The following is a 24851-nucleotide window of genomic DNA, read 5'->3' as shown; positions in this document are numbered from 1 at the left end:
CCCTCCCTGCGCCTCCTGCCAGCCGCAATCAGCTGTTTCATTGCATGCAGAGAGGAAGAGGGGAGGAGTGCAGATGCGGTGCACTCAGGGGAGGGGGAGGAACTGGGCAGGAAGAGGCAGGACGGGATGGAGCGGGGGTGGGAAGAGGCAGGCAAGGGTGGGGCCTTGGGAAAGGGGTGAAGTGGAGGCAGGGCCAGGGGCAGAGCCACGGGTCAAGCACCCCCCAGCAGTTTGAAAAGTCGGCACCTGTGCTGCATAATGCGGTATGGACACATTAGCACAGCTAAGAGACCTGAGGCCAGCAACAGTAAGACAGTTTACAATGCAATGTGGACACTCAAGCACAAGCTTGGAAACACAACATCCACAAACCCAGGGCCCACGGATGCAGGTTAGCAATGCAGTGTAGACATACCCTAAGGCCTCGTCTACACTACAAACTTAGGTCGACAGAAGCCATGTTAAGTCAATCTAATAATGTACCACTTTCACTTCTACACCATCTGCTCAAGAAACTCCCTACGATAGCACAGGAACAAATCTACACAGACACACCCCTAGAGCCCTAACCAGGGTATTCTATCTGCTACCCAAGATTCATAAACCTGGAAACCCTGGACGCCCCATCATCTCAGGCATTGCACTCTTACAGCAGGATCATCTGGCTATTTGGACTCTCTCCTCAAATCCTACGCTACCAGCACTCCTAGCTATCTTCAAGACACCACCGACTTCCTGAGGAAATTACAATGCATTGGTGATGTTCCTGAAAACACCATCCTGGCCACCATGGATGTAGAAGCTCTTTACACCAATATTCCACACGAGGATGGACTATAAGCTGTCAGGAATAGTATCCCTGATGAGGCCACGGCACACCTGGTGGCTGAGCTTTGTGACTTTGTCCTCACCCACAACCATTTCAGATCTGGGGACAACTTACACCTTCAAGCCAGCGGCACTGCTATGGGTACCGCATGGCCCCACAGTATGCCATCATTTTTATGGCTGACTTAGAACAATGCTTCCTCAGCTCCCGTCCCCTAGCGCCCCTCCTCTACATGCACCACATTGATGACATCTTCATCATATGGACCCATGGGAAGGAGGCCCTTGAAGAATTCCACCTGCATTTCAAAAATTTCCACCCCACCAACCACCTCAGCCTGGACCAGTCCACACAAGAGATCTACTTCCTGGACACTACAGTGCAAATAAGTGATATTCACATAAACACCACCCTATACCAGAAACCTACGGACCGCTATACTTACCTACATGCCTCCAGCTTCCAGCCAGGACACATCACACAATCCATTGTCCACAGCCAACCCCTAAAATACAACCGAATTTGCTCCAATCCCTCAGACAGAGACAAACACCTACAAGATCTTTATCAAGCACTCTTAAAACTACAATACCCACCTGGGGATTTGAGGAAACAGATTGACAGAGCGAGGTGGCTACCCAGAAGTCACTTACTACAGGACAGTCCCAACAAGGAAAATAACAGAACACCACTGGCCATCACATACAGCCCCCGGCTAAAACCTCTCCAGCACATCATCAACAATCTACAACCTATCCTGGAAAACGATCCGTCACTCTCACAGAGCTTGGGAGGCAGGCCAGTCCTTGCTTACAGACACCCCCCAATCTGAAGCAAATACTCACCAGGAACTACAAACCACACCACAGAAACACTAACCCAGGAACCAATCCCTGTAACAAACCTCGTTGCCGACTCTGTCCCCATATCTACTCTAGCGACACCATCAGAGGACCCAACCACATCAGCCGCACCATCGGGGGCTCATTCACCTGCACATCTACTAATGTGATATATGCCATCATGTACTAGCAATTCCCCTCTGCCATGTACATTGGCCAAACCGGACTGTCTCTACGGAAAAGAATAAATGGACACAAATCAGACATCAGAAATGGTAACATACAAAATCCAGTAGGAGAACACTTCAATCTCCCTGGACCCTCGATAACAGATTTAAAAGTAGCCATTCTTCAACAAAAAAAACATCAAAAACAAACTTCAAAGAGAAACTGCAGAGCTACAATTCGTTTGCAGATTTAACACCATTAATTTGGGCTTGAATAGGGACTGGGAGTGACTGGCTCACTACATAAGCAATTTCCCCTCTCTTGGTATTTGACACCTTCTCATCAATTATTGGGAGTGGACAACATCCACCCTGATTGAATTGGCCTTGTCAACACTGGTTCTCCACTTGTGAGGTAATTTCCTTCTCTTCATGTGTCAGTATATTTATGCCTGCATCTGTAATTTTCACTCCATGCATCTGAAGAAGTGGGTTTTTTCCCCACGAAAGCTTATGCCCAAATAAATCTGTTAGTCTTTAAGGTGCCACCAGACTCCTCGTTGTTTTTGTGGATACAGACTAACACAGCTACCCCTCTAATAATGTATGCATCTACACTACTGAGTCCCATCCGCCGACCTAAGTTGCCTGTAAAGTTGGCTTCTGTACTCCACCTCTGCGAGAGGCATAGCACTTGATTTGACATCCACGGGTCGACATGGAGATAGTGTAGACACTGCATTGTGTAATTCGAATGAATTGGCCTCCAGGTGTCGTCCCACAGTGCTCCACTGTGACCTCTCTGAAGAGCACTTTCAACTCCACTGCATGGCAGCCAGGTACACAGGAAACAGCCCCTCCCCTGTTAAAGCTCCGGGAACTTTTGAATGTTCATTTCCTGTTTGATCAGCATGGAGAGCTTGCCAGCACAGCTGATCATGGAGACTCAAGACCACAAATGCGCTCCAGTATGGAGTACACAGGAGGTAGTGAATCTTATTGCTGTGTGGGGAGAAGCGTCTGTGCAGGCAGAGCTCCAATCCAGCAGAAGAAACACTGACATCTATGCCAACATCACATGTGGCATGGGGGAGAAGGGCTACACAGCGCCACATGAAAATAAAGGAGCTTTGGCAAGAATACCAGAAGATAAGGGAGGCAAATGGTTGTTCTGGTTCTGCCCCACAGACATGCCACTTTTACGAGGAGCTGCATGCGATTCTCGGTGGCGACCCCACCACGATCCCAAAAGGCAGCGTGGATACCTCCCAGGAGTCCCGGGCCACCTCGGACAACAACGAGGAGGACACTGTTGACGAGGAAGAGGAGGAGAATGGAAGGCAGGCAAGTGGAGGATCCATTCTCCCCAACAGCCAAGAACTGTTTTTAACCCTGGAGCTCATCTCTTCACAGGACCAGGTGGTGGCAGAGTGTGATGCTGGGGAAGGCACCTCTGGTGAGTGCACATTTCCAATCAAACTGTAGGGGTTACATGCTATTATTTTTATGTATGAGCTGAACAAAAAAAGTATAGTGGGTATCTGCTTCCCGGTGGCCACTCCAGCTACGCAGAGGATGCTCCCCGAAAAAGACTGTTCCACAGGGATGGCCCTGGAATCCTCCATGGAGATCTCTACGAAGCTGTCATGGAGGTACTCTGCAATCCTTTGCAGAAGGTTTCTGGAAAGGTCTGTCTTATCTCTCCTACCACAGTAGGACACTTTCCCGTGCCACTCCAGCATTAACTCTGCTGGCATCATTGCAGCACACAGCATAAGTACCCAGACACTTGCAACATCTGCTCCACTGCTGCCTCTGTTACCCTCAGGAGACTGATATTGCGATGCATAGGGCCACCTAGGGGAAAACGGGGGAAGTTTTCAATGCAAGCCCTTGAACCGCAAAAAGTACATGTAATCTGCTGTATACTTTGTTTTCTGTGTTTTAAATGAAATCAATACATTTGAAAATGTAGAAAACATCCAAGAATATTTAAATAAATGGTATTCTATTATTAAAAGCATGATTAAAACTGCAATTAATTTTTGTAATCGAGTTAATTTGTTTTGAGTTAATCGCTTGAACTGCGATTAATTGACAGCCCTAATAATAAATAAAATAAGCCTGGATTTTAGCCTGTTTTATCTTACTAGATCGTTTCCTAAGGCATCTGTTTTGAAAAGCATACCTGTATTAAAAAAAAAAAAAAATAAGGAGTCCGGTGGCACCTTAAAGACTAACAGATTTATTTGGGCATAAGCTTTCGTGGGTAAAAAACCCACTTCTGATGCATGGAGACTCCATGCATCTGAAGAAGAAGTGGGTTTTCATGAATCTGAAGAAGTGGGTTTTTTACCCAAGAAAGCTTATGCCCAAATAAGTCTGTTAGTCTTTAAGGTGTCACCGGACTCCTCGTTGTTTTTGTGGATACAGACTAACACGGCTCCCCCCTCTGATACTTGATATCTGTATTACTGTCTCTCAGCTTAATGCTAGCTTTGCTATAGTTTTCTTTGCATTTTACCTCTAGGGACTGGAAGAGATTGCCACTGATTTTTCCAAGAAAAAGTATTTGTTACTTTAAACTTACTGATTTAAAACACTAATTTTGCTTTATAGAGACTACACAGAAAAATAATTTTTATAGAACTTTACTTTAGCTGTGATATTCATGCGCTTTGCAAAATGGCAACAAACATGATAGAATTACATATGATAAAAATGAAATTAAGAATTTTATGGCTGGCAGAAGTTTGCCTGGTTTGTCACCTAATACATTAATCAGCAAGGTTTGGGGCCAATAGAACATTAATGCCCCAATTCTGCAATGAGCACTGATTTCAGGTGGGCACTGTGTACATACAGGGGTCTGCCCTTGTGGCGCACAGTGCAGGAATGGGGTCTTATACCAGAGTATCATTCACTTCACTGGGTATTGGATCAGGCCCCCACAGTATCAATTAAAACAGCCAAAGGGAACTGTCTGTTACTGTGCCATACTGCTGGTACCTGAGATCTGGTCAACTTGATGTCTACTTATTGTGCGCACTGGAAAGGGGGGGAAAGAAAGGGGATGAAGAGGGGAGAGAAGAGGGTCTTTGGGAAAAATAAAACATTTGTATAAATTTTCAATCTTTGTTAAAGTTCTGCATGCAACGCAGGGTTTTTCAGTAAATGTCAGCTCACTGTTTTGCTGATTAATTTTTCTGACACTCAAAGCTTTTTTTTTTTAAACCCGTAAAAAAATTAATCTTACAAAAACTTAATCCCCCCAGTCACTGGATACCAAGCAAGGGGTAGTATTTAAGGAAGTTGGCTCTTCAATATTAGTTTTTCTTCACAAGCATTAAGGAATGTTGGATTGCACTGCAGTGAAAAGAAAGTTGCAGTCCAACAATTGTATCAAAGACACAGCAGGGGCATATTAAAGGAAAACTGCTATTTTGCTTGAACAGAGACGGTAGTGAGGTACTCATTAGGAAAGTATAGCACAAGATTGCTTCAATATTCTATCAGCTATGAGTGATAATTTATCCTTTCCAATCTCTAAACAAGGCAATTATATTGAGCACTGGCATCTAGTTCTGAAAGTGTTTATTTAGTGTCAAGGTCACTGTTTTCATGTACACTATGTGATCAGTTAAGAGATGATAGCATAGAAAATTGAGCAGAAAAAGAGGAGAAAATTGGGAGAGATTTTTGTTAGTTTTTAAAAAAAGCAATTTTGCCATTTTTCCATAACATTTTAGAGACCTCATATATTATACAAGTAAAATTGTGTTAGAGTAGCAACTACTTAACTTGCATTTTAGAGTCTTTCTAAAACCAAATGGCATGCATCTCTATCGCTAAATTAATTGGATATGACTGTAAAGTATGTTTTGTCAAGCAAAGTCTTATCAGTATCTCTATAGTATTTGACTGTTAGCAAACTACTTATTTAGAAAAGGGCCTTGCAGTCACTAGTGCACATTTCTTTTATATGTGCTTTTACCATGTATGTACTGAATAAAGAAAAATGAAAAGCTGCAAAAAGTTTGATTAACTTTTCTGTGATTTTTGCCCTAAAACTGAACTATTCAATATATCACTAACCTTATACTACTGGACACGGAAAGGATATTTATTGAGTCTTGAAGAGTAGAGTACAGATATTGTTCTTCCTGGACATTAATTAAATGTTTGCAGTACATTCAGCATTACCAAAAAGCTTTTTGTTCCAGTTTTTGTAAAACCCCGCTGACACTAGCTGACTGAGGCCTTGTCTACACTACGGAGTTTTGTCAGTAAAAGTTATGCCGTTTTAATTAAAGAGCTCTACTTAAAACCGCTGTTGCATGTCCATGCTATGCTACTTGTGTTGGCAGACTGCATCCACACTAGCAGCTCTTGAATCGACACAGAGAGCAGGGCACTGTGGGTAGCTATCCCACTGTGCAACTGGCTGCAGGGTGCTTTGGGAAGGGTTTGCAATGCCTCATGTAGCAGATACAGCCAGTAGCGTAGCTAGCGGGGTGCAGGAGAAGCAGCCACTTCCCCTCAACACATTTCCCAAAAGCCTGCTGGGCCGGTGCTGGGGGCAGCACAGCCGGAGGAGGCATTGGGGTGGGGGGGGCGGCAGGAGCGGCCGAGGAGCGAGGGGGCCGGCTCCCCGGCCATCGTGCCCCACGCAGCCGCAACATCGCCGCAAGCGCAACCACCTCCTGCGGCGGCTCAGGGCTCGGTGGCCAAGCGCTCCCCGCCCCGAGCCGGAGCTAGAGCTGGGATCCGCCCACAGCGCGGGGCCGGGATTGGCCGGGGACAGGCGGCAGCGCAAGACAGAAGGTGAGTGGCGGGGGTCCGGTGCCTTGCACTGGGGGGTCCCTTCCGGGCAAGGGGTTCCTCGGGGCCAGGCCCGTAGGGCAGGGGCGCAGGCCACGCTGTCTGGACGGGGGGCCCTGGCGCAGCACAGGAGCCTGGAGCCCGGGGCGGGGGGGACGGGACCCTGCGGGTGGGGCCGGGCGGCCAGGCCCCGGGGTTAATCTGGGGGGGGGGGGGGAGAACGGGAGAAGCCAAGGGGGGCGTGGCCAGAGGAGGAGCCAATGGGGGGGGGGCAGCACCTTTTTTATGTTTGCTCCCCCTACACTTAGACCCTGGCTACGCCACTGGATACAGCGTCACATGATGCTGGTTTCTCAATCCCATCTTTCCATGGTCATTCTACTAGATTGCCAGCCGCTTTTCAAGTGTGTGGAGGAGAGTGTGAGACAGGGAATGTATGTGTGGGAGAGAGTGTGTATGTGAGAGACAGTGTGTGTTAGGGAAGTGTTGGTTGTGACAGGTTGAATCACAGAACCCCCCTTGGGAGCTGCCACTTGATGTGGCAAGACTACCTCTGCACCGGCTTTCCCTGCCAGCTCAGGATCCCAGCACCCTGTCTTGCTGAGCCAGACACGCCCATCTGCTCCAACACAGACCCAGGGTCTGAATTACTTGCCCCAAAGCTGCAGACTTAAAGCAGCTTACAGAAGTGTTCTTGTCTTTAACACTCAGATGCCCAACTTCCAATGGGGTCTAAACCCCAAATAAATCCATTTTACCCTGTATAAAGCTTATACAAGGTAAACTCAAACTGTTCACCCTCTGTAACACTGATAGAGAGATATGCACAGCTGTTTGCCCCTCCTCCCCCGATTATTAGTAAAATACTCTGGGTTAATTAATAAGTAAAAAGCGATTTTATTAAATACAGAAAGTAGGATTTAAGTGGTTCCAAGTAGTAACAGACAGAACAAAGTGAATTACCAAGTGAAATAAAATAAAACACATAAATCTAAGCCTAATACAGTAATACAGCGGAGTACAGGTAAAAATCTCACCCTGAGAGATGTTTCAATAAGTCTCTTTCACAGACTGGATGTCTGCCTAGTCTGGGCACAGTCCTTTCCCCTGGTATAGCCCTTGTTCCAGCTCATGTGGTAGCTAGGGGATTCCTCATGATGGCTCTCTACCTTTGTTCTGTTCCACCCCTTTATATATCTTTTGCATAAGGAGGGAATCCTTTGTCCCTTTGGGTTCCCACCCCCTCCTTCTCAATGGAAAGACACCAGGTTAAAGATGGATTCCAGTTCAGGTGACATGATCACGTCACTGTAAGATTTCATTACCCACTTGCCAGCACACACATATACAGGAAGACTTACAAGTAAAACAGAGCCATCTGCAGTCAATTGTCCTGGTTAATGGGAGTCATCAAGATTCCAAACCACCATTAATGGCCCACACTTTGCATAATTACAATAGGCCCTCAGAGTTATATTTCATATTTCTAGTTTCAGATACAAGAGTGGTACATTTATACAAATAGGATGATCACACTCAGTAGCTTTGTAATGACACCTTACAAGAGATCTTTTGCATGAAGCATATTCCAGTTATAGTAGCATATTTTCATAAAATCATATAGAGTGCAACGTCACATTGATGTTGGGGGAGAGGGAGTGTGTCGGCATGCTCTCTCTTTAAGTTCAGACAGCAGTTGGAAGCAATCCTGAGGCAGGGGGAAGAGAGGACCACTACCCCGACAGCAGCCCCCACTTCCCGCCCTGTCTCTGCACATCACAGCAGTCCGTCCCCCCCCTCGCAGCAGTTCCGCGCCCCTCCCCCCCCGCAGCAGCAGACTGCCTGCTGCTGTGTTCCTAGCGCCAGAGAGAGAGCAGGATTCAACATTAATTATTTGCTTTTTGCTGCCAGAGTGCAGTGACATATTCAGCTGTCAGAAGTTCCAAGAGCTTTGAAAGGGGAGGGGTGCATGCCGGTGAAGCTTGCCTGTGCATACAGGGCAGTAAAATTCAAAACAGTGAGGAAAGCAGTCACGGCAGGCATTGTGGGATAGTGGGGGACATTACGAACGCAGCATCTACACTGACACTTTGTTGTTTTAACTTTGCCACAAAAAGCTTTATGCCTCTTGTCAAGGTGGTTTTATTTTGCCAACAAAAGTAGCATTGCAGTGTGTTCATCTCCACTATTTTGTGGGCAAATGCTGCCTTTTGCTGACAAAATGGTTAGACAAGACCTGCGCCAGTAAAGCTGGCAGCGTGCTGGCTCAGTGCATGTGTGTCTAAAGGGAATAGTTTCAATAGACCTGGTACGACGTCCTTGCCCTTTCCCTACCAGCAAGGCCTTCTGGTGATCCCACCTAGGGTTGCCAACTTTCTATGCATAAAACCGAACATCCTTGCCCTGCCCCCTGCCCTGAGGCCCCATCCCTCACTCACTCCGTCCCCCCTCCCTCGGTCGCTTGCTCTACCCCACCCTCACTCACTTTCACTGGGCTGGGGCAGGGGGTTGGGGTGTAGGAGGGGGTAAGGGCTCCAGCTGGGGGTGCAGGCTCTGGGGTGGGGCAGGGGAATGAGAGGTTTGGAGTGCAGGAGGGGGCTCAGTGCTGGGGGTTGGGGTGCGTGAGGAGTTGCAGGGTCCAGGAGGGAGCTCAGACAGGGGGTTGGGGTGTGGGCTCTTGGAGGGAGTTAGGGTGTGGAAGGGATTCCAACCTGGGGCCAGGGGTTGAGGTGCAGGAGGGGGTTCGGGCTCCAACCAAGTGGCACTTACCTCAGGGAGTTCCCAGTCGGCGGCACAGCGTGGCTAATGCAGGCTCTCTGTCTGCCCTGGCTTTGCGCGACGCCCAGAAGCGGCCGGCATGTCTGGCTCCTAGGTGCAAGGGCGGCCAGGCAGCTCTGCGCCCGTGGTTCCTAGCCAATAGGAACTGTGGAGCTGGCCCTCGAAGCTTCCCTGATCGCCCCTGCACGTAGAGGCCACAGGGACATGCCAGCTACTTCCAGGAGCCACATGGAGCCAGGACAGGCAGAGAGACTGCCTTAGCCCCGGCTGAACTGCCAACCAGACCACTGGTGCTGACCAGAGCAACCAGAGTCCCTTTTTGACCAGGCGTTCCAGTCAAAAAACAGATTCCTGGCAACCCTAATCCCACCTCCAGATAAGACTTCAAAAGCTTCCCCTACGCTGCATATAATCAAATACAAGTGGAGTCAGACTCTGGGTTGTCCTGAAAGTTATGAGCCTTCAAGCAATTCAACTACATCACCATCGTGTGCAGACAATGACCCAGCCTGAGCCCAGTAATGTTTTAACACCATGAAATGATTTTGTTTCTTGCAGGATTATAAACCATAAACAGGTTTCAGAGTGGTAGCTGTGTTGGTCTGCATCAGCAAAAACAACTAGGAGTACTTGTGGCACCTTAGAGACTAACAAATTTAATGGGCATAGACAGTAGCTAAGAAGGAGTCAGATGACTGATGCAGTCAATTGCATTTACTGATGCAGGATTGGTTTCTAAAAATAACTGCACCACAATCAACCATACACATTTCTCCAAGATGTAACTGCTATACCTACTCTTAGGGCTTGTCTACACAGCAACATGCAGGAGAATTAAGACAAAATAACTAAAGCTGTGAAATTAAGACAAGTAATTGAAAGCATACACCCTGGGCATTGGGAGCGGTGCATTATGGGCAGCTATCCCACAGCGCACCTCTTCTCATTCTGGCGCCGTGGGTTGTGGGAAGGGGGTGAGGGTTTCTGGGTCCTGTCCCAACGCCCTGTGATGCATCGCTTCGCATCCCAGCAATCCCGGTGTTTCCATCCACATTGATGCCATTTGGAGCCATCTTTCAACACCATCTTTCAACAGTTTCTGTGCAGCGCGGTCTGTGTTCCGTTTCGGTCTGTGGGAAATGGAGCCCGAAATGCTGAGGAGAATGCTGACGAGTCTCGCCAGCACGTCACGTTTGGCAGTCAAGCTATTCCTTAAGATCCAAAGTGACAGTAAGGAGTCTAACAATGATATCGAGTCACGCAACGCGTACGACACGAAATTGCTTGTGGCATTCACGGACATGCTCTGCACCGTGGAACGCCGCTTTTGGGCTCGGGAAACAAGCACTGAGTGGTGGGATCACATCGTTATGCAAGTCTAGGATGATGAGCAGTTGCTGCAGAACTTTCGGATGAGAAAAGCCACTTTCACGTGGCTGTGTGAGAAGCTTGCCCCCACCCTGCGGCGCAAGGGCACAAGATTGAGAGCTGCCCCGCTGGCGGAGAAGCGGGTGGCTATTGCAATCTGGAAGCTGAAAACTCCAGACAGCTACCGATCGGTCGCTAACCAGTTTGGAGTGGGAAAGTCAACCGTTAGAATCGTGTTGATGCAAGTTTGCAGGGCCATTAATCACATCCTGCTCAGAAGAACCATGACCCTGGGTAATGTGCATAACATTGTGGCTGGCGTTGCACAAATGGGTTTCCCTAACTGTGGAGGGGCGATAGATGGGACGCGTATCCCCACCTAGCATATGAGTACGTTAATCGGAAGAGGTATTTCTCTATGGTTCTCCAGGCGCTTGTGGATCACCGTGGGCGTTTCATTGACATTAACGCAGGCTGGCCCGGAAAGGTGCATGATGCATGCATCTTTCGAAACACTGGCCTGTTCAGGAAGCTGCAGGCCGGGACTTTTTTCCCCCAGAGCGGAGGATCGCAGTAGGGGAAGTCGAAATGCCCATTGTGATCCTTGGAGATCCCACTTACCTGTTAATGCCGTGGCTCATGAAACCCTACACAGGGAGCCTTGACAGCAGCAAGGAACAGTTCAACTATAGGCTGAGCCGGTGCCAAATGACTGTGGAATGTGCTTTTGGCCGTTTAAAGGGCCGCTGGCGATCTCTGTATGGGAAGCTGGACTTGGCCGAAAACAGCATCCCCGCAGTTATAGCCGCATGCTGTACTCTCCATAATATTTGTGAAGGGAAGGGTGAAAGATTCAGTCAGGCATGGACCGTCGAGGTTCAACACCTGGAGGCTGAATTTGCACAGCCAGAGAGCAGGGCTATTAGAGGGGCCCAGCACGGGGCTGCAACGATTAGGGATGCCTTGAGGGAGCAATTTGAGGCTGAAAACCAGCAGCAATGTCTGGTGCCCTGCACGAGAGTGAAGTGCAGTGGTTCCAATGTTAGTAGGAATCTGCGTTTGCTAAGTTGATTTGCAGTGCCTGTTTCTTTCCTGGGCTAAGGTATCTTTTACTTTATGCAATAATAAAGACTGTTTTCAAAGCCAAAAAATCCATTTATTTATTGAAAAGAAACACAACTGCTTGAGAATCAGAAAGGGCAAAGGGGTGGGGTGGGGAATGGTACAATCACAGATTTGCGTATGTCCTGTCTGGAGTGCTGTGCAATGAGTGCTGCACTTCAGGATGGCTATACTGCATGGTGATGGGGGTTGAGTGCAGAGGGTAAGGGTCGTAGTTTTCAGGGCTGGGTGGTGAAGATACAGGTGTTGGAGGCAGCTGGTGGCGGTAAGAACACGGATATTGGGGAAAGTGGGTTGGAGGTGACATGGGGGTACAAGGGAAAGAGTTTTGGGACAAGGGCTGCAGGGGAGGGGGGGTGGGCGCAGTACTGCTCCGCCTGCATGGCTACGAGCGCATGGATAGAGTCCACTTGGTGCTCCATGATGCTTATCAACCGATCCGTGCTTTGCTGCCAGTGCTCTGTGCTTCGCCACCGGTGTGCTGCGTTTTCCAGGCAGATCCTGCCTTCGCTCTCCCTCCACTCCTGCGCTTTTTGATTCTCTTTAAGAGATTGATGCATCACTTCTTGCAGCCTGTCTTCTTTGCTTTTTCGTGGTCTCTTCCGGAGTTTTTGCAGTCTCTCAGCCGGTGAGAACACGGACAGCTGAGATCTCAAGGTTGCATCTGTAAAGGTAAAATGCAATACTTAACAGAGGCAGCATTGTTTATACCAGACAGAGTAATGATTCCCCCACACTTAAGGAGGGCGCACACAGTCTACACAATAGCATAATTTTCCCATCCCAAAGAGAGCACACATAACCCACGGGAGCCCCAAAATGGTGAATAAGGGGGACTGATTGTTTCAGGGCTGTACTGTCCTCTGGGTTTCTGTGCCTTGGGGAGAACCAACAGCTGCTGGAGGAACCTACACTGAACATTGTCCCAACATTTTCCACAGGAGTTCATCCTGGAAGATATCTCGCTGCTGAGGGTGACCTGGGAAGCAAGGGAGGGTCTTCTACTGCAATGCGGCTTCCACCCTGGCCCATATGCAGCTTGCCTGTGTGCAGCAATGGTCCCCCCACCCCTCATGGCACAGTGGCGCAGACACGTTAGCCTGACTGGGACAAGGACCACAGTGGCTCTCCCAAGAAACCTGCGCAAGCGCATTGCCCATGTTCTGGATGAGACTTTCAAAGAGATTACCAAGGCCGATTACTGCGATGTGATAGACCACATCAATGCAGTATTCTGCATCTAAGCATGCAAGCAGCCCTAACCCCCTCCTCTCCCAAAGAGCCCGCACCGAAAAAATTCCTTCCCGAAAAAAAAGCTTCCTGAAAAAAAAAAGCCCCTTACCGGGAACCTGCTCTTCTGTTTGTCCTCCAACAAGTAACAGCCAGTCGCAGTGGCCATCTTCCTCCTGGCTCAAGAAGAGTTCCTGGCTGCATGCCTCCAGGGATTCTGGGGAGTCTCCCCCTGCCCCAGCACCCTCACTCCCACTTTCTTCCTCCTCCTCCTCCTCCCCCCACTCTGAAGTGTCCATGGTAGTGAGGTCACCCCCAAGTATCACATCCAGCTCTTTGTAGAATCGGCAGGTCGCGGGGGGGAGCACCTGAGCGGCCGTTTGCCTCACGGGCTTTATGGTAGGCATTGTGCAGCTCCTTCACTTTAATCCTGCACTGCAGTGCGTCCCGGTCATTGCCCCTTTCTATCATGGCCCTTTATATCTGCCCGAAGGTATCAAAATTCCTACGGCTGGAGTGCAGCTGGGACTGGACAGCTTTCTCCCCCCAAACACTGATAAGGTCCAGCAACTCGCCATTGCTCCATACTGGAGCTCGCTTGGCGCGTGGAGGGATGGTCACCTGGAAAGTTTCGCTGATAGTACTCCACGCCTGGCTGAGCAAACAGGAAGGGGATTTTTAAAATTCCGGGAAATATAAAGGGAGGGTCTGAAGGTTGGTCACCTGAGGCCAGAGCAGTAGAGTTCGAACTGATGACCAGAGTGGCTAGAACAGGCATTGTGGGATACTGCCAAATACTTCTGGAGGGCAATCAGAGCGCATTGGGCGGCCACACTGGCGCTGCAGTGCAGCAGCGCAATACTCTTTATTCCTCTTGGGGAGGTGGAGTACCAGTAGCCCTGGAGATACAGCGCTGTACGTGCCTGCCAGTGTGGACGGGGAGTGAGATACTGCACTGTACGCGGCTTTATTGCGCTGTAATTTGCAAGTGTAGCCAAGGCCTAAATGTTCTCTTTCAGAAGTAGTGTGCCTGAACATACCTATGTAGGCAAGCCCTTAAACAGAACTTAAAAGGCTACCACTGATGAGTCACCAGAGGCACTAGTAAATTACAATGGCACTTATTTCCTCTCTTATCTCCTCTCATCAGAAATAAGCACTCGATTGTGCCAAGACACAGGGTGAAAAAAGGTTTCAGAGTAGCAGCCGTGTTAGTCTGTATCTGCAAAAAGAACAGGAGTACTTGTGGCACCTTAGAGACTAACAAATTTATTAGAGCATAAGCTTTCGTGGGCTACAGCCCACTTCTTCGGATGCATATAGAGTGGAACATATATTGAGGAGATATATATACACACATGCTCTCTGTATGAACAGGTGGGAGTTGTCTTACCAACTCAGAGTCCAATTAAGTAAGAGAAAAAAAAACTTTTGACATGATAATCAAGAGAGCCCAGTACAGACAGTTTGATAAGAAGTGTGAGAATACTTAAAAAGGGAAATAGATTCAATGTTTGTAATGGCTCAGCCATTCCCAGTCCTTATTCAATCCTGAGTTGATTGTATCTAGTTTGCATATCAATTCCAGCTCAGGGTGAAAAAAGGAAGCCTGTCTGTAAGGCCTTGTCTGCATTGGGTTTTGTGCACTGGCATAGCTACACCGGTGCAAATCCCTAGTGTACACACACTACACTGGTGTAAAAATTGACTTGCGATGGTGCAGCTGACCCTGGTTTTAAAACAATTTTTGTCATCTAGACAGACACTGGTGCAAAAGACTGAAGCAGTGAATCTACATTACAGTTTGCACTGTGTAGCTACCCTAGTGCAAAAACTAATGTAGCCAAGTTCTTAGTCTGGGGGTAGATGAGACAAAGGACTATGGGTATATCTATACAATAAAACAAAAGTGTGATTGTAGTGTGGGTAGGTATACCCATGCTATCTTTAATCTAGCTAATGACTTCAGCACAGGCTAGCAATCCAAAATTCATACCAAGGGTCTCTGGCACGTTTGTACTGGGATTACTAGCTGTGCAAAACCCTGTGCCGCCACCTCTTCATTACTCGTGCTGGTTAGATTTAAAGCAACGCAGGTATGCCTTTCTGTTTACAATCACACCTTTGTTGTACAGACATACCCTGAGAATGTCTGGAAGAGTCTGGGGGAGGGTGAGAAAGCAAGACAAGAGACAGAGAGTAAAGACGGAATGGAATATGATCTAACAGCAGTGAAGGATGTGTTTGTTTGTTTTTAATTCTTTGACTCAGGTTTATTTTCTCAGACTGCTATACATTTAAATGGTCCTAGCTAGACTTTAAATAGCATTAGCTAGACTTTAACACCAGACTGAACTGAATAGATGATCTACTTCATACTTTTCCCGCTGTTACAGTTTTTATGGAGAGACTTTTTACATTACAATGTATATTAACCTAGCAAAAATCTTATGTACAAAAGACTCTTTCCACAACAAGTAATTATTAGGAATGGGTATTTTAAAAAAAAGTGAAGAAAAGCTTAGATTCTGTAAAAAAAGATAAAACTGCAGAAAGACAATGTAGTCTATTTTTCCACTGCTCCAACTAATGATAGTATTAAGGATGGAGAGGGGAAACTTCTATAATATTGATTTTATGTTTACATTTGGGTTACAAGTCAGTAAGTAACTAACCTAGCTATGGTGATCATTCAATATTCTTCAGCTGTGTTTCTACTTTTAAATTAACGAATCTGTAACACCACAATTGTTAATCTGTCTTGTTTAGAGGTGAGACCTGATACACTAAGTTTATTCAAAGACCAGAAAGTCTATCCTGTAAAAGCAAAAGAAGTACTAATTCTTTGAATGTTAACTTCTTTAAGAGTCCAGTTCAGTAAATCAATGTGTTACAAGGACATCCTGAAAACGCTCAACAGCAACAAAGATATCTAAAGAAGACAACAGAATGTGTGTCATTTAAGATAGTGAGTTGGGTTAAACCAATAGATAGGAAACAACAAGATGGTTAATACTTTGGTCTGGGATTTAAATATTTGGCTCTTGAACATTTTCCCAGTTACCCAAGGAAAGAGAGAAGTTGGAGGGTTTGGGGGAAAATTTTATTAACGTGAAAAAATGAATTTTTATTTAAAAAAAAATAGTAGTTACACACCTACCCCTACCCCCCCTGCAGCCATGCACTATGGGAGGGGGAAAAAATAGATTATCCTATGTAATTTGAGACCTAAACACAAGAGATTATTTTAGGCCCTGATCCTGCAAACCTTATGCATATGCTTAACTTTAGACACTGTGAATAGCCCCATTGTTTTCAACTGAACTTTTCATACTGCATGCAGTTAAACATCTGCAGAACTGGAGCTTTGGACTGTAAACTCTTTAGGGCAGGGAACATATCTGTATATCTGTAGAAAGTCTATGCAGCAGAGCTCTGAACCTGGTCAGGCCTTCTAGGTATTTTATCAAGAAAGTAAAATAATTCTAATTAGCAACCAACCATGGAATGTTTGAAACTAAACTAATTTGAAACCTGAACCAAAGACTCTATTACCACATAGATGGGATAATCCCTTTTAAAAATTCTGTTTAATAGCTACCACCTACATTTTATTCTCAGCAATCTTCACTTTTTTAATAGTATTAGGGCCCATTCTTGAGCAAGTATGGCCATTCTCTTCAATGGGAACATTCATGGTAATGACCATGTAATGCTTCATCTAGCCTAGGATTTAAGGTGTGATATTATTGGGTTAGTTAACTAACATGCTAACGTCACACCTTAAATTATGGCCTAGACAAGGCCTCAGTGTTTTCAAGACTGGGTCTTTAATTTTCAGTGTATTTGTCACTTAAGCACTAAATATACCATACACAGAAAAAAATTTTCAATCTGTGCAATCAATTCCCGTTTAGTTTGCAGTTACATTACCCTATCGTGAAGTTTCAAATGTTATTAATACTATATAGCTCTCTAGTGTTATGCATCGCCCACTGCATTTTTAAGCATGTTCACATAAAGCTAAAAATCAACTTTTATTTGGTTTGCATCAAGCAGACAAAATCATGATAAAACTCCAACTAAAATAATGTATGTTGTAAGCCATGGTGGGAAAGTCTTAGAAAAAAGTTCAGTATTGCCAGTTGTCAAGATTTTAATCACTAGTCTCATGGTATTTAAAGCAGCAGCTCCATGAGTCCTCTAATTATATGAACAGCTTAGTTTGCATTTACCCCAAAAAAGTAAGTTTCTAGCCATCATGTTGGCAGAGAAAATATTGAAGATATGATTCAAGTGTAACATAAAGGCTCAAAAAATCAATGATGATTTGAATCAAATGATTCAATCAAATGATTTTGGAGGCCTGGGTCATGCTTTTATAACACTTGGGATTGGGGGATACTGAAATCCTTAGTGTAGACAAGATCTAAGAAAGGTATTTCCTAAATTTTAAATATATATATTTTTTACCTATGTATGAAGAAATGTATTTTCTTGACTAAGGATAAGGGAAAACAAGCTCTTTTGTTCTCTCTAAAGGTGCATTCAAGAGGCTACCAAAACTGAGTCTCATATCTTGAGCATTTCCTTTGCCATCTATCCTAGTGGTAGTCCAGTGAAAAAACTGTTGATTATATTGGGGGAGGGAAGAAAGGAGGCAAGGGGAAAATTTTGCTCTCTGATGTGCATCCATGTCTCCCATTGAAATTAATGCTTCAGCCCAGACAGTCCCCATTGCATCCATAGGCATTTTAAGTTATACTCCCTGTATTACTTTTATTTCAAGATTAATTTTCATGTGGTGAAATTTAATATAAATCCAAACAATACAATTTGCTTCTAGCAACTTTCTAAGCTATTCTAATTTGTTCAGATTCAAAAACCTGAGGAAAGATTAATTGAAAAACTTCCTCCATACGCTGAACACAGCTGACTGCATATAGAAAGCCCTGTGCTCCCTCTTTCCTGTCCAGTTACTAGGTTGAAAATAGTGGCCTGTAAGATCCTTTTGTAGACCTATAAACAAACAATCCCTTTCATAATCATTTGCCTTATTTGTAAAAACAAATGCAGCTTGTGATAGGATAGACAGCCTCACTTTGCTCTTGCATTATTTTTTTTCTTCTAATATAAACAATAATTTGGCTAAATTTTTGTCCTTAGGCAAAATTCTCATTCCCTCTGTCATTGTGTGAGTGAACCAATTACAGCTAAAAATCAGATTGGGGCGGGGGGAGGGGGGGCGGCCATCTCTGATCTATCCATCTGGTCTGTTTGAGGACACCCATTCACACAATGAATGCTAGACTGAAAACTCATCTACAAGTCTGTGTAGCAGATGTAGGATTGTTTGTATTATTCCAATGAGATAATTCCTAAAACTTTCAATCCCTCAGTACCTTTTATTAAACAATCTTTTGTAAGGTTACTAGGATGTCTCTGAAGGGAGTAACTGTGGTGGTCTCTGCTTATTCATTTGATGAAAATACTTTATTGTGTAAGTCAGAAGTTCTCGTCTCATATTGAGTTAATATTCATTAGACCCTATTGCGTTATATTAGCAAACTTCAGTAACTTTTTAATAATTTGTTTTTGAATGTCTCCTAAGCTCACATCAATTTGCTATCATAAAGAATCCAGTAAGTATCTCATTTATGACAGAAGGAAAAAAGGCCTATATCATAGTAATAGCTTTAACATTTATTTCTAGTAATAATCTTTGCACTTGCAGGGCCTTTCCTCCAAGGAATCCAAAAAAGCACTTTACAAAACCACATATTATCTCAATTGCAGAGTTGGGGGGGAGGGGAGGGAAGCAGCACAGAGAAGCTGAGCGACTTGTACAAGGCCACACAAGTCAGTATCAGAGTAAGGAACAGAACTTTTTAGTGCAAAATTTTCTATCTTTTCAGATAATTTTAACCTTTTTCCTAAAAGGCAAAAACAAATTGAAAGATAATGTAACAAAATATTTGGAATTTTAAAAAAATAATGTGCCTTTCTGCTAAATTGCTTTACTCTATTTTCTTTCTTGTAGAATGCTGCTCTTTGGGATGGTCTGCACCGGACTTCAAAGAGCATGCTGAAGCTGTCTAACTATATGGCTTGTGATACCATTTTGCCTATTTTAGAAATAGCTTTCTAACCTAGTTGCGTAGTGGGAAATAGTCTAGAGCATGATTAGTACTTATTTATGTGCATTATTTTATTCTTCTATCTTTTTCCTAGTAACTACAACCACCATGGTCCATTCTTTGCCAGATTACAGCTGAGGAAGTCAACTGAATCTTATTACCCAGACAAATATTCATACCAGCTCAAGATAGAATTTGGGCATAAACTTAACTGATTTTACCTACCTTTCCAGAAGTAGGACATCCCTGAATCTGTCTAACTCTTATTCCCCTTACTCATACAAAACTGTCATTGGCCAATAGCAAGATCTGCCATCTATTTCCCACATGCCAGAAAATTTAAAATTAAAATTCTTTACTAGTTTGACCAATTAGGCTTATGAGGTTCAATACCACAAAATATAAGTTAAGGAGTACATTTTAGTTAACATCTTAATTAGAATCTGCAACCCAGAACAGATGCAAATACAACCATCAAAAGTCAATCACATCCAAATGGCACAGAAAGACAAAAGTGTGCTATGACAAGGCATCCAGACAGAATGATGTATGATCCAGTGAGGTTCACATCATGGATACACAAATTATGAGGTCTGAAGCAATATAATGCCTTCGGGCCAGGTTTTTCAAGGTATTTAGAAATCTAAAGATAACACAGGTACCCGTTACATTTTCAGAATCTCATTGGGCACCTATCTTCATCTGTAGGCACCTAAACAGCTGAGAAATCCAGCCCTTTGGGACTTTTTGCCAGGTACCAAAATACTACAATGAGAGGTGCACTAGAGTGTACATAGTGTATATCATAGCCCTTTGAAAATTGCACAAACTGATGTATAGCATATCCAACCCAGTCAGCAGTCTGGTTACTACCTGTGTACACATGTGCTAGAAAGTCTCAGACATATTTGAATTGCATTTTCTATTGGGAAAGGGCCTACCTAATGGTGTAAGGAATACGGCACCTGCTGTTCCAAACAGCATCATTCATACACCCATTAAACATGTCATTGCAACATTCTTTGACATATAGCTCTGTTCCCCTATATATGCAGAGGCATAGTATTGTGCCCAGGAGTCAAGACTGCAATACATATTGCTGCACTGCTGTGATAATGATGCATAGCTATTGTCTGCATCTCTCTTGTATGGTATATCAACTTACAATGTACTTGCCATATGTGATTGCAAATTTTTGTTCTTCTAGCTGTCCTGAGTTCAACGATTTGTTGCCCAAGCTAGGTAGGAAACACCTAGCTGTTTTTGCAGTAAACCTTATGACAAACCTCAGCACAACTGCCCTCTTCTGATGCCATCTGTGATGTCCTTATCTGTTGCAAGCTCACTATTAAACTTTCACGAAGGAATGGTGCCACATGTGGTCCCACCTGCCTGCCACTGACAGTCATTAGCACCTCCAGCCACCACAATCTCTATTGTGCCTTCAACATTCTCATCAAAACCCTGAGACAGGTACACCAGCTATTTATGTCAGTCACCTTGAATGGTCTCTTGAAATGTGTTAACTATTTATGCTAAACAATCTACCACAGCTAAATACAATGTGGAACACTCTGATTACGTTTCTTAGACCTGAAGAGCAGCTCTGTGTAAGCTTGTCTCTCTCACCAACAGAAGTTGGTCCAATAAAAGATATTACCTCACCCACCTTGTCATTCTACAATATAAGCAGTTTTAAGTGGGGAAAAAGTCAATTTTACATACATGACTCCTGGTCATAAATCTGAGTGACACAGTCTGAAGCAAGCAGTTCTAATCAGGTATGTAGTCATACTACTAGGCTTACACAGCCCCCATGTGTATTCCTATAGCAGAAGTATGTTTTTTCTGGCTTAGAATAAATTGTGTGTCCTATACGCTATTCATTGATTTATAATTATAATTTGAAGTTACAGCAAGCTACATGAACACGTTTTTTATGCATTTCATGACTTATTTTAAGGCAATAAAAACTAGTGATGGATATGGTATAAAAATACGAACCGATTTACATAAATCACACCCTTATTCCCAGCTTTAGACTTGCTCATGTAAAACTTGCACAGAGTTTCACACCATGTCTCAAGATGCACTGCTTTCTCAGTATGCAAAATGATTGTTCTGCCCTTATGTATATGCAATTGTTTTCTAGAGCATATGTACATGTATCTGTCATGTCAAAAGCCCATGGTATTTCTCACTTGAGTCTCATTTTAGTTACTATTAATCTACAACAGCTCTTCTCCCTCTCAAGATCCTGTTAGCCTTTATGAAAGTAGAAGAAAATGCCAGGGGCTAAAAAACTACATCATGTACAACTTGACACACGTTACTCAGGATTGTGTGTGTATTTTATGGCAACTTAAAACCTTATTCTCTCTATAGACACTTTTCAGCAAATTCTTTGATATGCTCTATCGCTTAAACAATTCAAATGGAACACAAAACAATCCCTTCACTTTCAGCTGTATTTGACAGTACAGCTAACAGAAGAGTTTCTGTTGGTTTTTTTTTTTTATTACAAAACAGAAACCAAACACCACTCATTAAAACTGGTTTATTTCACTCTCAAAAAAAAAGAAAAGAAAACAGGCAACTGGTATCTTTTATGCCTGCATTTGGATCAAAGACTGCAATCTCACCAGATGTCTCCACCCTAAGCTAGACACAGTGAATATTTGGATGGGAAAACTTTGAGGAAAACTGCTGCAGAATGCGGTGTTGGTAGTTCATAAGTGGCACTCTTCAAATCTGCATTTAACCTATACCATAGCATTAACCTAAGGGGCACTGTGCTGTTGGAGATGCCAGTTTTCAAATGAGATATTACTGAAATCCTCAGCATCCACGATCATTAATGATCCCATGACACTTTTTCCTACAAGAGCAGAGATGTTAAGTCTAATATTCTAGTCAAATTCCAGTTTAGGTAATTACAACCTACATGTCCTCCGCAATTTCCAATTAAACTGAAGACAATATTCTGCTTCTCCTATAGAATCTAAATTATATACAGTACAGTGATTATCGCTTAAAAGTGAAATTCCGTGTTTAGTGATGTTGAAAAAAGTTCCAAATCATTTCAATGCATTGCAATTTTGGTTATAGTGAATTGCCACTGAAAGCCAAGTTGTTCTCTGTGGGGGGGAAAAGAAGATTGCATTGTAAGGGCAACCTATATATTTAAATGCAAAAGCTGATGAATATGTTTGTTTCAATGGCCCATAAATGTTTGGTTTGAATAAAAGATTGCCTAGATTTATTAGAGAAGTAAGTTTTTATAAGTGTATCCTTTATTATATTGCTATTTTCTGACTTCCTAAAGCAACATTTCACAGGAAATCAACGGATATCCCTTTGTCTCCTCCAGGTTGGGTTGAATTATTCTTCATCTTTTTCCAGTGATAGAAGAATACTGTCACAAGATTCTGTATTGCATAAAGACTCCTGCCCTCTTTAGACTGACAGCACTAACAAGTCCAACACTTGAAGTATGAACCTTAAAAAACAGAGGCCCCAAATCAAGACTGTCATTCTTATTTACAGTTATTTAAGCACCAGCAATCTTAGAAGTGGGAAAATGTTCAGTTCTTCAATAAACTTTTAGAAAACAGATCAGTGGTGACAGCAACATCCAGTTACCTTAATGTAAATATAATACTCATAATGAAGCTCTTCCACCAAAATTGACATTCACACATGTAGTCTTGTCTTACTGAAATTCCTCAGAGGATGAAAGCTAACTTACAAAACAAACACACCCCACATCAGTTTCATGGTGAGACAACAAATTAAATCCTGTCCACTGCAGAGACCCTGGAGGTAGATGTAGACCCTCTTCAAAATCAGGTGCCGGATGAAAGAGTCACTATGGATTTCATAATCTAACAGGCTTCCTAATGCATGTAATGATTTCAGTGAGCCAACAACGTAAAATAGCACACTGGGAAATTAAAAAATTAAGGTTTTAATTAATTTGAGCCTTTTAATAGTTAGTTGTGAGAAAATGTGTTGTAGCCCTGACACAAATATTACCGTATCTTTATTCAAGCATTTCCAAGTTGGCCTCACCATCAAGTCTGGCGCATAAACTTAAAACCCCCCACCAAGGTACTACTTCCATAAAGAAAAGGAGGATAATGAAATGAGCAAGCACACAGGAGCTGCAGTAAGACCTGAGCAGGGGAGACTGATAAATGAATCTGCTTCTTTCTAAGTCTACTCTGCTGTCTCATGCGCTTCCAGCAGTGACAGAGAGAATCATTCTAAATTTACCTGCAAAACCAAACCAGTTATTAAAATACCCTTCTTTTTTGTGCTTCATTAAAACAATGGACTTTTTTATTCCTTGATTCATCACATTTTACAGTAAAAAAAAAAAAGTCCCACTATTGATGAATTCACTGAGGCTGTGTCTACACTGCCACTTTCAGCACTAAACCCCTGAACGACTAAAGTTTTGAAAAAACACCCCCGCCCCGAGCGACAAAAGTTTTACCACTGAAAAGTGCCAGTAGAGACAGTGCTTTATCGCCGGGAGCTGTGCGATGTTACCTCAGCACTGCAATTCTACATTTCTGAGTCACGCTTATAATGAAATCATTTCACTTTACGCACTTCACATAACAAGAAGTAACCATGCAAGGGTTCACAAATACTGTATCATGGCCATGGCGCAAAGCATGATAAACTAAATCTTTAAAGGTTCCCTTGTCTACTACAGTATACCAAGCAGTTCTACTATGAGTTAAAAAACAAGTCAAAGGAAAATCAGAGGCATCCTTTAAATCAGAAATGCCCACAAAAATGTATTAGAGCTGCCCCTATCTTTTCAAAGAGACAGGTAGGGTTTTAATCGCATGACTGCCAATTACAGTTCTTGGATTTTGTATCTATAGCTTGTTCAGTCTGAAGTGAAGCGACAACAAGATGTTCTAGGATAGGTCTCATGTATGAAAAAAGTAGATATTTATTTAGCGAATGGGAGCTGGTGATCTATATTCCTACAGATTAGGACAAAAAGATGACAAATATTCCATTACAATGGTAGTTTACAGCTGTTAAATTAAATGGAATATCATTTCCCAGTAAAGACCTCCATCTGTATATATGAATCTTTGCTTGTTAACTTTAGAAACAATTTGCCCAGCATTGATCAGCAAGAAGAACTCTTCATTTACAGGTACTCAGTTACAATCAAAATGAGAGATTCATTCTTCATTCCAGCAGCTTTTATCCTAAGAGGGCAAAAGGAAGCCAAGTCTGATGCATGTACAAAAAGTGCACTCATATGATTAATGTAAAAGCAGACATCTAAGCCAATGAACTGAGCAGGGCTACCAACTGTAGCGCTTCAGTGTAGACATTACTTATGCTGGCAGAACGGGTTCTCCCAGTGCTGTAATTAATCCACCTCCCAGAGAGGCAAAAGAATTCTTCCATCAACCTAGTACTGTCTACACCAGGGGTTAGGTCAGCTTAGCGATGTCATTCAAGGATGTGGATATTTCACACCCAGATCTATGCCGATGCAAGTTCCCAATATGGATCAGTCCAA

At 43.8% G+C, this 24851-nt stretch overlaps 1 protein-coding gene across 11 annotated transcripts in view; it reads right to left on the bottom strand.

Moving 5' to 3' along the window:
* Positions 1–24851, bottom strand: part of XRCC4 (X-ray repair cross complementing 4) — a 276331-nt gene that overhangs the window by 250173 nt on the left and 1307 nt on the right. The gene's annotated exons all lie outside the window — the stretch shown is intronic.

Source organism: Chrysemys picta, chromosome 6 (assembly GCF_011386835.1).
Source record: "Chrysemys picta bellii isolate R12L10 chromosome 6, ASM1138683v2, whole genome shotgun sequence".
In the NCBI taxonomy this organism is placed as follows: Eukaryota; Metazoa; Chordata; order Testudines; family Emydidae; genus Chrysemys; species Chrysemys picta.
Note: the sequence above shows the minus strand (reverse complement) of the source record. Positions and strands in the feature narration are given on the sequence as shown.